General features: G+C 50.4%; 1 protein-coding gene across 4 annotated transcripts in view; it reads right to left on the reverse strand.

The window, feature by feature from the left end:
* The window catches only part of LOC125154333 (myosin heavy chain IB-like), a 61,728-nt gene that overhangs the window by 16,819 nt on the left and 31,868 nt on the right, over nucleotides 1–13,041 (reverse strand). For 3 of the 4 annotated variants that reach the window (XR_007147764.1, XR_007147763.1, XR_007147762.1), the window contains one exon: nucleotides 6,239–6,309. The exons of the other annotated variant lie outside the window; for it this stretch is intronic. The gene's annotated coding sequence lies outside the window, so the exon portion shown is untranslated. The remainder of the gene's footprint in view (nucleotides 1–6,238; nucleotides 6,310–13,041) is intronic. 4 annotated transcript variants of the gene reach the window in all.

A 13,041-nucleotide genomic window follows, 5' to 3' on the forward strand; every position in this document is an offset into this window, starting at 1 on the left:
GTCAGTGGAGGGGCAGGGCTGCAGGCTGGTAAGTCTCAGGGCGGCGGCTCTCAGAATGTACCATTCCTGTTGGCAACGTCCCTGGCGATGTCTGAGGGTACGAGGTGGGGATGTGGGAAGAAGCTGAGATGTAGATCCAAACAGGACCCAACGGGGGCACCTGGGTGGCTCGGTCGGTTAAGCGACTGACTCTTGCCATTGGCAAGACTTAACAGGTCATGATCTCACAGTTCGTGGGTTCGAGCCCCGCATCAGGCTCTGTGCTGAGGGCGCAGGGCCTGCCTGGGACTCTGTCTCCCTCCCTCTCTATCCCTCCCCCACTTGCCCTCTCCCTCAAAATAAATAAAAATAAATAAAACAAAACCAGGACCCAGTGACCCTCAGACTCTGCATGGTTTCGCCTCTGCCTCGTGCTTCTCAGATGCCATCTTCAGGGCTGTCTGCGCTGTGCCGCCTTTCCCGCCTTTCCCTCACATGGGGTTGGGGGCTCTTTCTTCCATTTCCTCACGCGGCCCCCTCCCTTTCTTCCCAACTCAGCGTGGCACCTCCTCCCGGGTTTACCTGTCACCGAAATGTGCCCTCCTCAAAAGGCCTTTCCAGAACACCCAGTCCAAAGCAGATTGCCCCCACCCCACGATTTTTAAAATTCATTTATTTTTTTTAATGTTTATTTGTGAGATAGAGACACAGAGGCGAGCGGGGGAGGGGCAGAGAGAGAGGGAGACAGAATCCAAAGCAAGTTCCGGGCTCCGAGCTGTCAGCACAGAGCCCAACGCGGGGCTTGAACCCACGAACTATGAGATCATGACCTGAGCTGAAGTCGGACGCTTAACCAACTGAGCCGCCTGGGTGCCCCCACCCCTGCCTTAAGCTTTATGATGGCGGGGACGGTGTACCCTGGTACTTAGCCCAGAGCCTGGGACGGGAGTACTGCTCGCTGTGGCCTCAGGGATTCATGAATCAATCACACCCATCTGCACAAGGAGCAGAGAACGGATGATCCCTTAGCCCGAAGTCCTCCTACGTGACTCCAGTGACCTCGCCCCCACCTTACCTCCACCTCCGGAATCCATTACGGGGGAACCATGACCGGTGCCTCTGCCTGTTCTGCCATGAAAGCTCGCTTTCTTGATTTCTGGCCACGTGTTTGCACTCCAGAGGCCCGAGATTTCGACACTGAGGTCCCTGAAACAGCTCACCTGAGATGCAGGTGATGGGACTTAGGAGAAACACGAGGTGCCAGAAGAGGAACCAAAAGCACTCTGCCTTGCTTACGCTTGTTTCTTCACTTTTTGGAGAGAGAGAGAGTGAACATGCGCACACACACGTGAGCAGGGGAGGGGCAGAGGGAGAGGGAGAGAGAGAGAGAGGGAGACAGAGAATCTGAAGCAGGCTCCACACTCGGAGCAGAGCCTGAAGTGGGGCCCAATCCCAGGGCGGTGAGATCATGACCCGAGCTGATATTAAGAGTCAGACCATTAAATGACTGAGCCACTCAGGTGCCCCGCCTTGGATGCAACTTTTGCAAACATCATCAAAACATCAAAAATACACTAAATGTTACAACGTCACAGCCTAACGTCAAGCAAGATTTTGCGTGCACCGTTAATTCTCACAGCCCTGCAAAGTAAACGTTTCTTCCTTTCACAGATGAAGAACCTGAGATTCAGAAAGATCAAGGGTTCGATCCCAGGTGACACGACCGGGAAAAACTGAGCACCAAGCCAGGATTCAAAGCAAAGATTCAAGGCGCACCTGGGTGGCTCAGGCAGAGGAGCACGCGGCCCTTGATCTTGGGATTGTGAGTTCGAGCCCCACACTGGGTGTAGAGATTAATTAAAGAAAAATAAGTAATTTTTTTAATGTTTATTTATTTTTGAGAGAGAGACACACAGAGCGTGAGTGGTGGAGGGGCAGAGAGAGAAGGAGACACAGAATCTGAGGCGGAGGCTCCAGGCTCTGAGCTGGCAGCACAGAGCCGATGTGGGTCTCGAGCTCATGAACCATGAGACGTGACCTGAGCCGAAGTCAGGCGCTTAACGGACTGAGCCATCCAGGTGCCTCCAAAATAAACAGATTTTAGAAAAGAATGTTTAGGGGCACCTGGGTGGCTCAGTCCGTTAAGCATCTCTTGATTTCGGCTCAGGTCATGATCTCGCGGTTTGTGGGTATCGAGCCCTGAGTCACATTATCAGTGCAAAGCCTGCTTGGGATTCTCTCTCTCTACCCCTCCCCCACCCCCCCCAAAATAAACAAACAAACTTAAAACAAGTGTTTGAAACGAAACAAAAAGCTAAGATTCAAGCCACCAAGACCACCTCAGGGGGGATCCTGCGCTCAACTGCCCTTCCCAGTATGGATGGAAAAGCAGCAGGCAACTTCAGGCTCGGGGAAGCTTCTCTTCCGTTACCCCACCTTTTTTTAAAGTTTATTATTATTATTGATTTAAGTAATCGCTACACCCGAAGGAGGGGGGGCTCGAACTCATGACCCCAAGATCAAGGGTCGCATGCTCCTCTGACTGAACCAGCCAGGTGCCCCCTGTTTAAAGAACAGGTGCCCTTTGTTTAAAGAACACAAGTACAGGGCAGGGTGCCTGGGTGGCCCAGTGAGTTAAGCGGCTGACTCTTGATTTCGGCTCAGGTCCTGGTTTCACCGTTCGTGGGTTCAAGCCCCGCACCGGGCTCTGCACTGGCAGTGCGGAGCCTGCTGCTTAAGATTCTCTCTCTCTTTCTCTCCCTGCCCCTCCCTGCTCACTCACTCTATCTCTCTCTCAAAAATTAACAAATAAAGGGGCGCCTGGGTGGCTCCCTCGGTTAAGCGTCCGACATCAGCTCAGGTCATGATCTTGCATTTCATGAGTTCGAGCCCCACATCGGGCTCTGTGCTGACAGCTCAGAGCCTGGAGTCTGCTTCGGATTCTGTGTCTCCCCCTCTCTCTGCCCCTCGCCTGCTTGTGCTCTCCTTCTGTCTCTCAAAAAAATGAATAAATGTTAAAAAAAAATTTTTTTTTAAGTAAACATTAAAAAAACAAACACACACAGGTACATTGGAAAAGGAAGAAATGGGTACCAGCTAGTTAGGGCTTGCTCAGACCAGACACTGCTCTCAGCCCACAGGAAAGGAACATCATCAGGAGGCCACAGCTGGAGGGACCAGAGGCACACACTCGTACACACACATACACAGTCACATTCACACACACTCGCACGTACACGGTCACGCACACAGGCACACGCTCACCCACACTTAAAAACTTGTTAGAGGAGGTGTCGCAATCCCCAACTGCAGTGTAGAGCCCCGCTTGAGGATATTGAGAAATTGGCTTCTGAAAAAGAAAATGCAGCATCGAGGAGCTGACCTGAGCCACAGCTCTGAGTATGCTCCACCCCTGCTAATGCTCACCCCTTCCAGCCTCTGCTGCCTCAGGAGGAAATCCACGGGCCTCACCCTGGCAACCGAGGCCCGGCCCACCAGCTCCTTCTGTATCTCCCGCTGTGCCTTGAGCTCCAGCCAAACCAATGTCCTCACTGTTCTCAGAACATTCTAGAGCCTCTTGTACCCCCACACCTCTGCCCAGGCCTTCTGCCTGGCTGGCCCTTCCCCTTTCCTTTGCTTGACAAGGGGCCGCCCTGCTTTATGATCCAACAGAAAGGTGCTCCCAAGGCCAGCCCAGCCCAGCAGGTGCTCTCAACGCCACGTGCCATTGTCCCCTGAAAAAGATATTGAAGGCCTGGCCTAAAACAGAAGCTCCTAATATCTCCTAAATATCCTCCAGCTAAAAGAATGTTCTTTTGTTCTCTGCAGGCTTGAAGATGTCACGCTATGAAGTCTCTGAGATACAGGACTTCCTTGCTCAGGAAATCGGCCATCCTTCTTCAAGCCTGCTTTTTTTCCCCTTTAACCCACCCTACCATGCTGTACTATTTATTTATTTTTTAAGTGTACTTATTTATTTTGAGAGGGAGCACGCGAACGAGAGAGGGGCAGAGAGAGATGGGGGGAGAGAATCCCAAGCAGGCCCCGCAGTGTCAGGCTGGGGCCCGACACAGGGCTCAATCTCACGCATCCTGAGATCATGACCTGAGCCAAAATCAGGAGTTGGATACTTAACAGACTGAGCCACCCAGGCACCAACCCCCGCAGGACTTGTTTACTTTATAACTGGTGTAACTTCACCCATTTCACCCACCGCCCACCTCTGACAACCACCTATCTGTTCTCTGTATCCAGGATTTTAGTTCTTTTTTTTTTTTTTTTTTTTTTTTAATGTTTATTTTTGAGAGACAGAGACAACGTGTGAGCTGTGGTGGGGCAGAGAGAGAGAGGGAGACACAGAATCCGGGGCAGGCTCCAGGCTCTGAGCTGTCAGCACAGAGCCCGACGCGGGGCTCGAACCCACAAACCATGAGATCATGACCTGAGCTAACGTCGGTTGCTTACCCGACTGAGCCACCCAGGCACCCCTAGGACTTTGGTTCTTGAGAGTTTGGGGAGTTTTGTTGTTGTTGTTTTAGATTGTGCATATAAATGAGATCAGATGGTATTTTTCTCTCTCTGATTTCTCAGCCCAATGCCCTCAAGGTCCATCCATGTTGTCACAAATGCCAGGATTTCCTCCTTTTTTACTGCTGATTAACATTTCATTGTATATACACACCACATTCTCTTTCTTTCTCTCTTCCTTCCTTACTTTCTTTCTTTTTAGTAATCTCTACGCCCAATGTGGGACTCCAACTCACAACCCCGAGATCAAGAGTCGCGCGCTTCACCCACTGATCCAGCCACCCACCCACCCATCGATGGACACTTAGGTTGCTTCCATGTCTCGGCTACTATGAATAATGCTGCAGTGAACGCATCTTTTCAAGTCTGTTCTTATTTCCTTCAGAGAAACACCCAGAAGTGGGACTGCCGGATCATATGGTAGATCTATTTTTAATTTTTTGAAGGACTTCCACGCTGTTTTCCACAGTGGCTGCACCAATTTGCATTCCCACCGACGGTGCACGAGGGGTCCGTTTTCTCCACACCCCCGCCAACGCTGGCTGCCTTTGGTCTTTTTGATACAAGCCATCCTAACGGGCAGGCGGTGAGATCTCACTGTGGTTTTGATTTGCATTTCCCTGATGGTGAGCGACGCTGAGCACTTTTTCGCGTACCTGTTGGCCACCTGCATATCTTCTTTGGAAAAATGTCTATTCGGATCCTGTGCCCACTTTTTTAATTGGATTTTTTTTTTTTTTTTTTTTTTTTTTTTTTTTTTTTGCCTACTGAGTTGTAAGAGTTCTTTATATATTTTGGATATTAATTCCTCATCAGATATACGATTTGCAAATATATTCTCCCATTCAGTAGGTTGCCTCTTGGTTTTTTTGGTCTCTGATGCTTTGTCCTTCCCCACAAGCTCTCCCTGCTCTACCCTCCTGTGTGGTCCTGTAGTTGGCCAGCTCTGTGGCTGCAGTCTGCTTCTGTCTCCTTTGCTTCTGGGACTTTCTTTTTCTCTTTCTTTTACTCCTGCCCCACCTCCTAACAAGAGATGCTCCTAGGGCACCTGAACAAATATATATTTTTTATTTTATTACTTTTCGAATGTTTATTCATTTTTGAGAGGGGAGGGAGAGGGGGACGGAGAACCCGAAGCGGGCTCCGTGCTGACAGCAGCGAGGCCGACGCAGGGTTCGAACTCGCAAACCGCAAGATCACGACCTGAGCCAAAGTCAGACAATCAACCGCCTGAGCCATCCAGGCACCCCAAATATATGTTTTTGTTTTTTTTTAAAGAGAGCCCCTGGGTGGCTCAGTCGGTTGAGCTTCTGACTCTTGATTTGGACTCAGGTCATGATCCCAGGGTTGTGGGATTGAGCCCTGCCTCAGGCTCCACACTGAGAACGGAACCTGTTCACAGATTCTCTTTCTCTCTGGGGCACCTGGGTGGCTCAGTGGGTTAAGCGTCCAACTTTGGCTCAGGTCATAATCTCACAGTTTGTGAGTTCGAGCCCCACATCAGTGTCTGCGCTGACAGTGCAGAGCCTGCTTGGGATTCTCTCTCTCTCCCTCTCTCTGCTTCTCTCTGCCTCCCCCCGCCAAAAATCAGTAAATAAAAAGATTCTGACTGTGCACTCTCTCTCTCTCTCTCTCTCAAATAATAAAATAAAATAAAGTAAAATAAAATAAAATGGAGAAAGAGAGATGTTCCCAGTGCTCTGGGTGAGCTCCCACTTGTCACACCCATTACCTGAGGGGTTTCTCCTCTCCGGGACCTTGGGTGTTCTCAGGGTGTCCTCAGGGCCTCAGCACCTTGGTTCCCTGGATCCAAAGGAAGAGAACGGTTGGAAGAAAATCTGCAAACAGGGAAGGGACTGCAGTGGTTGGGGAGTTCCCTGGTGTGACTTCGGTACGTTTGTGAGACACGGCCTCCTGGGTTGGCTGTCAGGGGCGGGAGGTAGAAGTGACCACGGTGTCTTCCCAAAAGGCCGCAAGCCCACGGGAGAGACAATTCGTTGGCTCATCTGGCCACGAAACAAGCATCAGCCACGTGCTTTGCCAAGACCCGGAGCCTCCTGCCTGGGATGGACAAGAAGCAGGTGAAACAGCGGACTCCCAACCGCAAATGCAGCCCAGAGCCGGGAAGGAACGTGAACGGGGTGTAGGGACCAAGGCTGGGGTCCGCCAGGCCAAGAGCATGAGGAAGACAGATCCCCCCAGAAAGAGGAAGCACAGAATGGTCCCTGAGATTGGGCGGGGGGGGGGGGGCGGTGCAGTGCAGGTGAGAGGCCTGCCTTCTGAGAAGGTGGTGAGCGCTGGGTGAAGGGGAGAGGGCCGTGAGGCTGGAGAGGTGAGCAGAGGCGAGACTTCACCGGAGGGCCTGGAGGACACAGCCAGAGTCCATCTGGTCAGGGGAGTAACAGATTTCAATTTATGTTTGGTTTTGTTTTAATTTTTTCATTTAACTTTTATTTATTTATTTATTTATTTATTTATTTATTTATTTATAAATGTTTATTTATTTGAGAGAGAGCAGGGCAGGGGCAGAGAGAGAGAGAGAGAGGGAGAGAAAGAGAGAATCCCAAGCAGGCTCTGCCCTCAAAGCACGGACCCGACTTGGGGCTCGACCCCACGCATCGTGCCATCACGACGGGAGCTGAAATCAAGAGTCGGGTGCTTCACCGACTCAGCCACCCAGGCGCCCGACCCAAAGCACATTTCTTGCAGAGCTTCCTGGGATATCCTGAACTGATTTAAAGGGAACAAAAGAATAAGAACAAACAGCCACTGTCAGGCCAGGAGATAACCTAATCATATCAGGGGCAACAAATCAGTGACAAAACTCCCAGGGCTGATTCAACATCAAGATCGACCTGACACACATTCCTGAGTTATCTTTACAGGATCAAAACTCTGGCTCGGGGCGCCTGAGGGGCTCAAGTCAGTTAAGTGTCCGACTCTTGATTTCAGCTCGGGTCACGATCTCACGGTTTGTGGGATCGAGCCCCGCATCAGGCTCCGCGCTGACGCAGAACTCTCAAAGTAAATAAATAAACATTTAAAAAAAGTAAGTAATAAAAATAAATAAAACTCAAGCGTGGTCACAGAATTGGCAAGGCCGACCCTTGCTGGCCCTCGTGCCTTCGACCCTGGACAGACAGATCACCTTAAGACGACCTGCCCTATTTCCCAGCTGAGTCCCCCACTGCACAAGCCCCTTCACGAATCTATATGCATCCCTGACTTAAAACTTCCCAGTTCTGGGGTTTGAGGAGGCACCACTTTGGGAGACGGTCCCAGGGTCCTCATTTACTTGTCGCAAGTAATACCCTTCCTTCCTTTGGCTTCGTTGTGTCTTTTGGCTTCGATGCCCACCACGAGGCAGACCCAGTCATGGGTAACACTAGGACGGCAGTTGTAAAGAATAAAACAGAAAATAACAAGTGCTGGTGGGCATGTGTGAGAACTAGAACTTTCGTGCATTGCTGGCAGGAATGTAAAATGGTGCAGCCACGAGGGGAAACAAGTTCTCAGAAGGCTAAACATAGAATCATCACATGAGGGGCGCCTGGGTGGCTCGGTCGGTTAAGCGTCTGACTTCGGCTCAGGTCACGATCTCACGGTTCGTGGGTTCGAGCCCCGCGTCGGGCTCCGTGCTGATGGCGCAGAGCCCACTCGGGGTCCTCTGTCCCACCCTCTCTGCCCCTCTCCTGCTCGTGCTTTCTCTCAAAAATAAACATTTAAAAATAAATAAATAAATAAACAAACTTAGGAGGAAAAAAGTTAAAAAAAAAAATCATCATATGACCCGGTGGGATAGTGTTATATAATCAAATATATATATTTCGGCCTTCACCTGCATTCCTGGTACCAACACCTAAAACCCTGGGAACTTTCTGGTAACACTGGAGTTTAGTTAATGAGATGGCTTTTGGAAAGCCCCTAAGGATGGCCACATCCGACTCCCAGGGAAGGGAGGGGGCTAGAGACTGAATTAATTATCAGTGAAAGCCTTCCTAAACACTGGGGCACATGAGTGGCTCAGTTGGTTGAGCGGCAGACTCTTGATTTCAACTCAGGTCATGATCTCGGTTCGTGAGATCGAGCCCCACATCTGGCTCCACGCTGACAGTGCACACAGCATGCTTCTGATTCTCTCTCTCCCTTTCTCTCTGCCTCTCCCCCCCCCACCCCCAACACACTTGCTCTCTCTCAAAATAAATGAATAAACTTAAAAATATGGGGCGCCCAGGTGGCTCAGTCAGTTAAGCATCCGACTTCGGCTCAGGTCATGATCTTGCGGTTTGTGAGTTCGAGCCCCGCGTCGGCCTCTGGGCTGATAGCTCGGAGCCTGGAGCCTATTTCGGATTCTGTGTCTCCCTCTCTCTCTGCCCCTCCGCCACTCATGCTCTGTCTCTCTCTCTCCCAAAAATAAATAAAAACATTTATAAATAAATAGATAGATAGATAGATAGATAGATAAAATCCCGACAGTATGCATTCACAGCCCTTCCAGTTGGTGGACAAGAATGCATCCACATGGGTGGGTGACCTTCCCCAAACTCCACGGGGACAGAAGCTCCTGTGCCTGGACCCTTCTGGACCTCACCCTATGTATCTCTTCACCTGGCTGTTCATTTATGTCCTTAAATATCCTTTGTAATAAATCCAGAAATTTAATAAGTAAACTGTTTTCCCGAGTTCTGTGACCCACTCTGGCAAATGCCCGAACTCGAGGAGGGGGTCACGGAAACCTCGGATTTATAGCTGGCCCATCAGAAGCGCAGGTGTCTGAACTGGGGGTCGTCCTATAGGACCGAGCCCTCAGCCTGTGGGATCTGATGTTAACTGCGAGTCAAGAGTGTCAGCATTGAGTTAAATTGTAGGACATCCTGCTGGCATCTGAGAATTGTTTGGTTTTGGAAAACCCCCTCACATCTGATGAGCGGGAAGTGTAGCGTGTTGTAGTCGAGAACAGAGTTGTTCTTCTTACCCAGCAGTACCCACTCTGGGGAGCCGAAAGGCAGAAACAACCCAAGTGCCCACCAACAGATGAACTGATAAGCCAGATATGGCCTCTACAGGGACACAATGGAACATTATTCACCCATAAAAAGGGATGAAGCTCTGATACATGCTTCCACAGGGATGCTCTTTGAAAACACTATGCCGAGGGGCGCCGAGATGGCTCAGTTGAAAGAGCCTGCGACTCTTGATCTCAGGGTGGTGAGTTCAAGCCCCATGTTGGATGTAGAGATTATTTAAATAAAAACTTAAAAAAAAAAGTATGCTGAGTGAAAGCAGTCAGACACAAAAGGACAGATTGGGTGTGGTTCCACTTGAATGAGGTATTGAGAACAGGAAAATTCATAGAGACAGTAAGTACATTAGAGGTGACCAGGGGCTGGGAGGGGAGGGAAAAGAGGGGAGAATTATTGTTTCAAGCAATTTTTTAACACTTATTTATTTTTGAGAGAGAGAGAGAGGGAGAGAGAGAGAGAGGGAGAAAGAGAATGAATCGGGGAGGGGCAGAGAGAGAGGGAGACACAGAATCCAAAGCAGGCTCTAGGCTCCAAGCTGTCAGCACAGAGCCGGATGCGGGGCTCGAACTTGTGAACTGCGAGATCATGACCTGAGCTGAAGTCGGACGCCCAACCGACTGAGCCACCCAGGCGCCCCAAGGGGAGAATTATTGTTTAATGGGTACAGAGTTTCTGTTTGGAATGATGAAAAAGTTCTGGAAATAGGGGCGATGGCTGCATCACATTGTGAATGTATTTCATGCCACTGAGTTGTACTCCTAAATGGTAAATGTTATGTTATATATATTTTTACCACAATTAAAAAAAAAAAAAACTTTTTTTTTTTTTTAAGCATCCTGACTGCTGTGTGGAGGTGAATGGTGGCTCCCCTGGTCATCAAAATCAAATTCCCTCCTTCCATTTTCCCCCGCCATGGGAACATGCTGGGAAAAACGGGTAGTATTAACAACACCCTGGGTCTGCCCTTCAAAGACTCCCACCTTTGTCTTGTCCTCAGCCCACCAGGAGATCTGAAGCCCCTGGGCACCTAGGTGGGCATCTGGAAGATGCAAGCTTGCCTTGATCAACCCAACCCAGCTGGTCCAGGGAAAGCAAGTCCCCCAGAACACTTCACTGCTCTTGAAGCTCACAGCCACCATTCTGGGGTCACCGGACAAGGCACGGCCGCGTGGAGGGCTTTCAGTTGAGGACGGCAGCACCACGACAGCCAACGCCCCTGGGAGGGAGCCCTCCCAGATCCCCGAGCAGCCATTGGGTACCAGGAAGAGGAAGAGGACAGGTGCAGGGCCCGGCCGGGACTGAGTAGCTCTCCCTTGGAAGGAGGGAAGTGGAAATTCCATATTCCTGGATCCTGGGGATCCGTTTTCATGTCTATATCCTCCGCATGCCATCAGCCAGCCAGCTGCTTAAGGGCTCCTCTCTGAGACTCGGTCTGGCACACAGCAGGGGTATGTGTGGGTGCTTGGGACAAATGTGATGAGTGAGTGAGTGCTGGAGGCCACAGATGCCAGCGAGGGAGCCCAGGGAGGCCCAGCCACTGCCCAGGGTGACCCACAGGAAGTTGGTGGCTGAGCCAGGGATTGGCACCGGGTACCTCTCCCAGCCCTGCCCTCTCCCCTGGGGCCTCAGTCTCTGGCCCTCGGGGGTGGGAGGGAAGGAACAGCTGTGGAGTCACACACCGGCTCTCTCTCTCCATAGGGAGTTTTTTCTTTCCCGCTGTCTTCTCTCCTCCCTCTCTTCCCTTTCTGGAACATCTGATTAGAGAACTTTGAAAGCTGAGCCGTCTTAGGATCAGGTTGCCAGATTTAGCAAATAAAAATACAGGATGTTCAGTTAAATGGAAATTTTAGATAAGCGACAAAGAATTCTTTAGTGTAAATCTGTTCCGTGTGATATCTGGGTCATAACCCAGTTCGGGAAAATGGCGCCTTCCCCTCCATGGGCTCCCCCTGCACGTGGCCGGGCCGCCCGGCTGAGCCGCTGTTCCTCCCATGGCACACCTTGGACCAAACCCGGAGGCTCTCTGCTAGGTCCCAGCCTGTCTGAGCTTCCGAGAGCAGGAGCAAGCCAGACACCTGCTGCAAGATGTTGCAAAAGAAATGGGGAAGCTGTTCAGACAGGGGAGAGAACAGGAAACCCCTGGGGCCACAAGAGAGGAAATCAGTGCGGTGGGAGGGACGGGGGAGGGAGGCGGGCCCACAACAGCAGCCCTGTCGCCCCCACCTCCAACCCCTTGGCTGCACGGGGGGGCCCAGCACAGAATAGGAGCCATGAAGGCTCCAGGAAGCAAAGAGCCACTGACTAAGAAGACATATGTCACGTCCACAGTCAGCTGCACGACACTGTGATTTGGTCTAGACGCCCGGTTCCTATGTGCCTCAGCCCTGCTCAGGTGCCTATACGGTGGGATCCAACTACAAGCCCAGGTCCTCGGAGCGGGGAAGGTGACTGAGGCCTGTTCCTGAAAAGATGGACCCATCTCTGGGGAGCCCGGGACCAGCGCCCTGTGCCAGAGCCGTGCTAGGTCACAGGCCAGGGCCCTGCCTTGCATCCCTTGGCCCCAGACCCCAGACCCCAGCTTCCCTGTCTGTTTCCCTTCTCTGCCGGGCTGCACCTGTGCCTCTGGGCCTCCTGGTGGGGTCCCGATGATCTCCTGAGTATCTGGCCCTCCACACCAAGGCCTGTGCAACAAATCTGAAGCTTGTAGTGTTGGCTCAAACTGCAGAACTATACCGAATATTCCATTTGCTCAGACTGTCCACTCCTAGCTCCCTGCATTATGGGAGGCACCGGCCCAGTCACTGAGGACCGGCTTTGCCTTGAGCTTGAGCTGGTCGAGTGATAACCAGTAATTCCAGAATGCTATTGTACACTTTCTCTTTCTTTCTCTCTCACACATACTATATAATTATGTATCATATATAAATATATTATATACATGTGTAAATATTATATGTGTGGGTATACTCTATATGTATTATATATACTATATATGTGTGTATATTACATACATATGTATTATATATGTGTGTGTGTATATATAAAACATATATTTTAGTATATGTGACTCTTCCTTTTTTTTTAAAAGTATTTATTTGGGGCGCCTGGGTGGCTCAGTCGGTTAAGTGGCTGACTTCAGCTCAGGTCATGATCTCGCGGTCCGTGAGTTCGAGCCCCGCGTCGGGCTCTGGGCTGATGGCTCAGAGCCTGGAGCCTGTTTCAGATTCTGTGTCTCCCTCTCTTTGACCCTCCCCCGTTCATGCTCTGTCTCTCTCTGTCCCAAAAATAAATAAACGTTAAAAAAAAAGTTAAAAAAATAAAAAATAAAAGTATTTATTTAAGTAATCTCTACACCCAATGTGGGGCTTGAACTCACAACCCTGAGATCAAGAGTCACATGCTCTTCTGACTGAGCCAGCCAGCACATCGACTCTTCTTCTCTTTTTATAAGCTTTGTGGACATTATTATAGTGTGTCACAAAATTAATAAATGTTTGGTATAATGATGTAA

Source organism: Prionailurus viverrinus, chromosome E3, assembly GCF_022837055.1.
Source record: "Prionailurus viverrinus isolate Anna chromosome E3, UM_Priviv_1.0, whole genome shotgun sequence".
Lineage (NCBI taxonomy): Eukaryota > Metazoa > Chordata > Mammalia > Carnivora > Felidae > Prionailurus > Prionailurus viverrinus.